General features: G+C 48.5%; 1 long non-coding RNA gene across 1 annotated transcript in view; it reads left to right on the forward strand.

Annotated features, from left to right (window-relative positions):
- The window catches only part of LOC130358505 (uncharacterized), a 74,684-nt gene extending 68,213 nt beyond the window's left edge, over positions 1 to 6,471 (forward strand). The window contains exon 3 of the long non-coding RNA XR_008889545.1: positions 6,385 to 6,471. This is a non-coding gene — a long non-coding RNA (uncharacterized LOC130358505). The remainder of the gene's footprint in view (positions 1 to 6,384) is intronic.
- Positions 6,472 to 8,237: the final 1,766 nt, after the last annotated feature.

Below are 8,237 nucleotides of genomic sequence, written 5' to 3' on the forward strand. Positions count from 1 at the left end.
GTGCAACATGGGTATGGAGCAGAGCAGAATGTGTGATTATGTGTAAGCATGTCCACGCACACACTCAACTTTGCTACATACACCTGATCACACACTCAGCTCTGGTACATAGTTCCGCCGAGCGCTCTGGGTCCCTGTTCCTCCCCGGAGCGCTCGTGGAGTTCTTCTGTGTGCAGCGCCTCGGTCAGATCCGCTGACCGGGAGCGCTGCTCTATTATCCCCGGCGAGGATGCGATCCGCGTGGCGGGACGCGCCCGCCCGCCCGCGGGTCGCATCCCAATCCTCTCACCTGCCCCATCCTCCTACTGTTCCATCCCGACGCGCGCTGCCCCCTCTCTAGGGCGCGCGTGCGCCGGCTCTCTGAAATTTAAAGGCCCAGTGCACCACTAATTGGCCCACGTCATCGCCTCTCTGGCACAGAGGATCCACTACCAGTGTCCTCCTCGCATACCAGTCCGGATCCTGACAGTAGATCCGGCCATGGATCCCACTGAGGTGCCGCTGCCAGGTCTTGCTGACCTCACCACCGTGATCGCCCAGCAATCCCAGCAGATTGCCCAACAAGGACAACAGCTGTCTCAGTTGACTGCCATGTTTCAGCAGCTTCTGCCTCCAGAGCAGCAACCATCTCCTCCGCCAGCTCCAGCATCTCCTCGACAGCGAGCTACCGCTTCCATGTCCAGAGTCCGCCTGTCTCTACCTGACAAGTTTGATGGGGATTCTAAGCTGTGCCGTAGGTTCCTGACCCAGTGTTCGCTGCACCTGGAGATCATGTCGGACCAGTTTCCCACAGAACGGTCTAAGGTGGCATTTGTGGTCAGTCTGCTATCTGGAAAGGCCTTGTCCTGGGCCACACCGCTTTGGGACCGCAACGATCCTGCCACTGCTACCATTCAGTCCTTCTTCACCGAAATACGCAGTGTCTTTGAGGAACCTGCCCGTGCATCTTCCGCTGAAACAGCCTTGCTAAACCTCATCCAAGGAGACTCTACAGTGGGCGAATATGCCGTACAGTTCCGCACACTGCTCTGAGTTGGCCTGGAATAATGAGGCTCTCTGTGCGACCTTCAAGAAAGGTTTATCCAGCTACATCAAGGATTGTCTGGTCGCACGAGAGATACCCTCCTCCCTGACTGAACTCATCCACTTGGCTACCCATTGAAAGACGCCAGGAGCTTCGCCAGGAAAAGGATCTTGTTCGCACCAGGCGTAATCCGCGCCTGGCGCCTCTCTTTCAGCAACCATTGCAACCTGTTTTTGTGCCTTCCGCCGAGGAGGCCATGCAAGTCGACCGGTCTCGCCTGACCCAACAAGAGAGGACTCGCCGTAGGAACGAGAATTTGTGCCTGTACTGTGCGAGCTCTGAACATTTCTTAAGGGACTGTCCTCTTCGTCCTCCGCGTCAGGGAAACGCACGCACCTAGTGAATGTGTGAGAGGCGTTACTAGGTGTGAACTCTTCCTCTCCACGTCTGAATATACCAGTACGGATTTCCTTGCCCACTAAGTCTTCCTTCTCTGCTGAGGCCTTTCTGGACTCTGGTTCAACGGGAAATTTCATTGAAGCTTCATTGATCAATAAATTTAATATCCCTGTGACCTGTCTCCTCAAACCATTCTACATTTCCTCCATGAATGGTCAAAATCTGGACTGTACCGTGCGCTATCGCACTCAACCCTTGCGCATGGGTGTTGGTGTCCTCCATCACGAGGACATAGAATTTTTTGTACTTCCTAACTGTACCTCGGAAGTCTTACTTGGCCTGCCGTGGCTGCAGCGCCACACACATACCCTAGATTGGTTGTCTGGGGACATTAAAAGTTGGGGTCCTTCCTGTCACAAGCGATGTCTGAAGTCTCTACTCATTTGTCAAGTTTGCATCACTACACCTCTGCCAGGCGTACCTAAGGCCTACCAGGACTTCTCTGATGTGTTCTGTAAAAAGCAAGCAGAGGCCCTACCACCACACAGACCCTTTGACTGTCCCATTGACTTGCTTCCTGGCACTACTCCACCCCATGGCAGAATTTTCCCTCTATCCACTCCAGAAACGCAGGCCATGTCTGAATATATACAAGAAAACCTTAAAAAGGGTTTTATCAGAAAATCTTCATCTCCTGCAGGAGCAGGCTTCTTTTTCGTTGCTAAAAAAGATGGATCCCTACGGCCTTGCATTGATTACCGCGGTCTTAACAAAATTATTGTAAAGAACCGTTATCCTTTGTCTCTCATCTCAGAACTATTTGATCGCCTGCGGGGAGCAAAAATCTTTACCAAACTCGATCTTAGGGGTGCCTATAATCTCATCCGTATTAGAGAAGGTGACGAATGGGAAACCGCGTTCAATACTAGAGATAGACGGACACTTTGAGTATCTTGTCATGCCCTTTGGACTTTGCAACGTCCCTGCAGTCTTTCACTTTGTAAATTAGATTTTTCAGGACATGCTGTATTCCTGTGTGGTAGTATATCTTGATGATATCCTCATTTTTTCCTCCAACCTAGAGGAACACCGCCTCCATGTCCGTCAAGTGCTCCAGCGTCTATGCAAAAACCATCTTTATGCCAAAATTGAAAAATGTCTCTTTGAGTGCAGCAGTCTACCCTTCCTGGGATACATAGTGTCCGGTCAGGGCCTTCAAATGGACCCTGACAAGCTATCTGCGGTTTTAGATTGGCCACGCCCCACTGGTCTACAAGCTATCCAACGCTTTCTCGGATTTGCAAATTATTACCATCAATTTATTCCCCACTTCTCCACCATCGTTGCTCCTGTTGTTGCATTAACCAAGAAAAATGCTAATCTGAAACCCTGGCCGCCGCAGGCGGAGGAAGCCTTTAACCACCTCAAAGCTGCCTTAGCCTCTGCTCCTGTACTGTCCAGGCCTGATCCATTGAAGCCCTTTATCCTCGAAGTGGATGCCTCATCTGTTCAATGCTGGTGCAATCTTAATAAAAAAAAAAACATCTGGAAAGACCCTCACCTGCGTTTTTTTCTCCAAAACCCTTTCTCCTGCAGAGAAAAATTACTCGATTGGCGACTGAGAACTCTAGGCCATCAAGTTGGCACTTGAGGAGTGGAGACATCTCTTGGAAGGATCCGTTTACCCCATCATCATCTATACGGACCATAAAAACTTGTCCTATCTTCAATCTGCACAACGATTGAATCCATGCCAAGCTAGATGGTCGTTGTTTTTTGCCCGCTTCAATTTTGTAATACATTTTCGTCCTGCCAACAAAAATGTCAGGGCTGATGCTCTATCACGTTCCACCGATGTCTCCGAATCTGAAACTCTTCCTCAGCACATTATTCCTCCTGAGTGCCTTATCTCCTCTGCTCCTACCACCCTTGTGCAAATTTCTCCTGGAAAGACCTTCGTGCCTCCACGCCTTCGGCTCAAAATCCTTAAATGGGGTCAGTCCTCTCATCTGGCCGGACATGCTGGTGTCAAGAAGTCTGTGCAGTTAATTTCCAGACACTATTGGTGGTCTTCCCTGGAGAAGGACGTGACTGATTTCGTCCGGGCTTGTACTGTTTGTGCCCGTGACAAAACCCCACGCCAGAAACCTGCAGGTCTTCTTCTTCCTCTGTCTGTCCTGAACAGCCATGGTCCCATATAGCCATGGACTTCAATACTGACCTTCCATCGTCTCACGGCAATACAGTCATTTGGGTGGTCGATGACCGTTTTTCTAAAATGGCTCATTTTGTCCCTCTGCCAGGACTGCCTACTGCGCCTCAATTGGCAAAAAAAAAATTCTTCATATTTTTCGCCTCCATGGGCTTCCCACGCACATCGTATCTGACACAGGCGTGCAATTTGTTTCCAAATTTTGGAGAGTGCTATGTAGTCAATTAAAAATCAAATTAAATTTCTCTTCTGCTTACCACCCTCAATCCAACGGTCAAGTGGAAAGAGTAAATTAAATATTCAGTGACTACTTGTGTCATTTTGTCTCCCGTCAAGATGACTGGGTGGACCTTTTGCCCTGGGCCGAATTTTCATACAATTTTAAAGATTCTGAGTCTTCTTCCAAGTCCCCATTTTTTGTGGTGTACAGCCGTCACCCGATTCCCCCCTCCCTATTCCCTCTTCCTCTGGAGTTCCTGCTGTGGATGAATTGACTCAAGATTTTTCCTCCATCCGGAATGAGACTCGTAATTCTCTTTAGCTGGCCTCATCTCGAATGAAGAAACATGCCGATAAAAAGAGAAGACCTCCTCCTGGGGACAAAGTGTGGCTTTCAGCTAGGTACATTCGTTTCCGTGTGCCTAGCTACAAGCTAGGTCCTCGTTTTCTTGGACCTTTTAAAATCATAAACAAATCAATCCTGTCTCCTACCAACTTCATCTTCCCCTTTCTCTTCGTATTCCCAACTCTTTCCATGTTTCTCTTCTTAAACCTCTCATACTTAACCATTATTCCCCCAAGGTCACTGTTCCTGCTCCTGTTTATGGCTCCTCTGATGTCTTCCCTGTCAAAGAGATCCTCGTCTCCAAGGTCGTCCAAGGTAAAAGATTTTTTTTAATTGATTGGGAGAATTGGGGTCCAGAAGAGAGGTTCTGGGAACCTGAGGCAAACATTCTTGACAAAGAACTCGTCTGCAGATTCCTGGGCTCCAAAAGGAGGGGGAGACCAAAGGGGGGGGGGGTTACTTTACTCCGAGCGCTCCGGGTCCCTGTTTCTCCCCGGAGCGCTCGCGGCGTTCTTCTGTGTGCAGCGCCCCGGTCAGACCCACTGACCGGGAGCGCTGCTCTAGTATCCCCGGCGGGGATGCGATCCGCGTGGTGGGACGTGCCCGCACGCGGGTCGCATCCCAATCCTCTCACCTGCCCCGTCCTCCTACTGTTCCGTCCCGGCGCGCGCGGCCCCGCTCTCTAGGGCGTGCGCCGGCTCTCTGAAATTTAAAGGGCCAGTGTACCACTAATTGGTGCCTGGTCCAATCAAGTGTAATCACTCCCATTCCTATAAAAACCCACTTCCCCTTCCTGTCCTTGCCGGATCTTGTTGCCTTTGTGCCAGTGAAAGTGTTTTTGTGAGCCCTTTGCCTGTGTATCCAGACCCTTGCTGTTGCCCCTGACTACGAACCGTTGTCACCTGCCCTGACCTTCTGCTACGTCTGACCTTGCCTTTGCCTTGTCCTTGTGTCGGGCGCCAGTCTCCACCAGAGGGGTAGAGTCGCTACAGGGTGAAACAACCTGGGGGTTACCTGCCGCAGCAAGTCCATCCCGCTTTGCGGCGGGCTCTGGGGAAAACCAGTAACCCCTTAGATTCCGTTCCCCTGGTATGGCCCACGCCATCGCCTCTCTGGCACAGAGGATCCACTACCAGTGTCCTCCCCGCATACCAGTCCAGATCCTGACATACATACACCTGATCACACACTCAGCTCTGCTGTATGCACACAGTCACACACTCAGCTCTGCTGAATACACATTCACACACTCAGCACTGCTGCATACATATTCACACACTCAGCTCTGCTGCATATACACAATCACACACTCAGCTCTGCTGCATATACACAATCACACAGTCAGCTCTGCTGCGTATACACACTCACACACTCAACTCTGCTACATACAAACACACACACTCAGCTCAGCTACATACACACAATCACACATATACATAGGGGGACATTTTTCAATGTTGGTGTAAGTTGAAGTTTTTTGTAAATCGTTTTGGTTGGTCTAAATTTGGTGCAATTGTACCAAACTTACCATACTTGTGCAAGGCACATGATACATTTTGTGCAAAGTTCTAAATCTCCACACAGTTCTATTTGTACACCTGAACTGCACCTCACAGGAAAAGTGGACACAGGTATTTTGTTCTATTGCTTTGAGGCCAGGATTCCATTGAGGTTTTTTGTCCACCAGCAAAAATGCCAGAAAAACTGTCACAGCTTTTTTCTGCGTTTTGTCAGTTTTTCTTGCGTCTTTGCTGGTGTGTGGAAACAGTCATTTTTTGTACCCTGTGGCAATTTTTTTTACTGCCTTCAGGGTACCACTCCATGGGTCAGACGCAGAGTGCCCGGTCCACAGAATGTAAGGAGGTAAGGAGTGATGTATAGCATATACATATACAGGGTGCAGAGCATCACTACTTGCCTCCGACGGCTTTATAGTATACAGGGGTGCATAGTGTACCCATGTACACTATACAGGAGTCCAGCATGGAAAGAGTTAACCCATGCTGCTGCTGAGCAGTTCTGGGTTAAGTCTTTGTATGATATCCTGTATATACAGCTTTCTATAGATGACTGTATATACAGGATACAGTAGGCAGACATCAACAATTGGAGGCTCCCTGTGTAGAAACACTCCAGGGGAGAGCGCTAAAAATGTGCTAACTTTTTTTCTTCTTCTCATTTTAGATACGTGAATGCAAAGGACTACATCAGATTCAGTGGATTGCGACGATGAAAAGCGTTTTCAAAATGTCAATAAAAGGGTTAATGAGGGCTTTGGAGGAGTGATTTTTTAAATAAAAAAATTTTTTCAATGTGTTGTATTTTTTATAATTGAATTTTCAGGCTTAGTAGTGGAAGCCGTCTTGTATACAGAATCCATTACTAAGCCGGCGCTTAGCCCCAAAATCAGTTAGCGCTAACCCCCAATTATTACCTCGGTACCCACCACCACAGGGGTGCCAGGAAGAGCCAGTACCAACAGGCCCGGAGCATCAAAAATGGTGCTCCTGGGCCTAGGCGGTAACAGGCTGGCGTTATTTAGGCTGGGGAGGGCCAGTAACAATGGTCCTCACCCACCCTGGTAATGTCAGGCTGTTGCTGCTTGGTTGGTATCTGGCTGTTACTGAAAAAAGGGGGAACCACACACTTTTTAAATTTATTTATTTATAAATAAAAAAAATCTGGCAGTGGTCAGGTGGGCCAAAGGATTGTTGTCCATGTAGACAGTAAATGTAAATGCCGTAGTAGCCAAATAATCCTTGAACTTTTCGGATACGGCCCACACCAGGGTGAGAAGTTCCAACTTAAATGAACTGCAATTGGTATCGTTCTTTTCTTCCCCTCGCAGGTGTATGCAATCACTGTTTTGGGACAGGACAGCTCCTAGGCCTTCAAAACTGGCATCAGTATATAGCCGGAATGGACGGATACACCAAGATGGGTGGCTGGTAGAGATGCTGCGAATTGTTCGCCGGCGAACAGTTCCCGGCGAATTTCGCATGTTCGCGTTCGCATCGCCGGGCAAACATATGTGTAGTTCGATCCGCCCCCTATACTTTAACATTGCAGTAAACTTTGACCCTGTGAGTCAGAGTCAGCAGATACATTACAGCCAATCAGCAGCAGTCCCTCCCTTCCAGACCCTCCTACCTCTTGCACGGACGCCATTTTAGCCTCATTCAGCATGCTGCAGGCTTAGGAAGTGGAGGGTTAGAGAAGCTGCTCCTGCTGTATAGGGAAAGCTATAGCTAGGTTGCTGCTAGGTGGTGTATTCAGGGTCCAGTTTACTCCTAAAGCACTAGTGTAACATCTGCTTTAAGGACAGCACCCAAAAAAGCCCTTTTAAGGCTGAAAGATATCAGTCCTGGTTGGGAGGGAACCACTGGTTAAAAGGGGTACTCCAGAATCAAACTTAAGTTCCTTCAAGCAACTAACTACTACAGTATTCAAAAAGCTGAAAGATATCAGTCCGTGTGTTTTGCAACAGCTGTAGGCACCCTGGTTGGAGACCACTGCTTAAAAGGGGAACTCCGCTGGCAAGCTTTTTTTTTTTTAACGCAACTAACTACTACAGTATTCAAAGGGCTGGAAAGTTTTTTTGCTCATTGTCCCACTAGTGCAAATCACATTAGGTGTGACAGTTGTGCAAATAAAAAAAATACCTTTTTTGGCTGTTAAATAAAATCATTCATCACTGTTAGCTCACGTCACAGTTGCCATTTTTCCTGCCTGCAGGGCAAATTGTGTCACCCTAGTGCAAATCACATTTGGTATTGTCACTGAGAAGAGGAGTCGCCTTGGTCCAAAAAGTCTGGATTACTTCACCTTTCTGAAGCTGAATGAGGGATGGATCCCGAAGGGACTGACACTGGGCGATACATTTGACTGAGCAAGGCCTGATCAGATTAGCTGCCTTGGGCTAAAAATGGTCCACATGCTGCTGTATTTGAACTCTGAATGCCGGATGACTTGCGTGACTTATCCGCTCCCAACTAGGGTTCAAGCCGCAATGTTTTAGGGCACTTTCTGCCTGGCGA

This window comes from Hyla sarda, chromosome 2 (genome assembly GCF_029499605.1).
Source record: "Hyla sarda isolate aHylSar1 chromosome 2, aHylSar1.hap1, whole genome shotgun sequence".
Lineage (NCBI taxonomy): Eukaryota > Metazoa > Chordata > Amphibia > Anura > Hylidae > Hyla > Hyla sarda.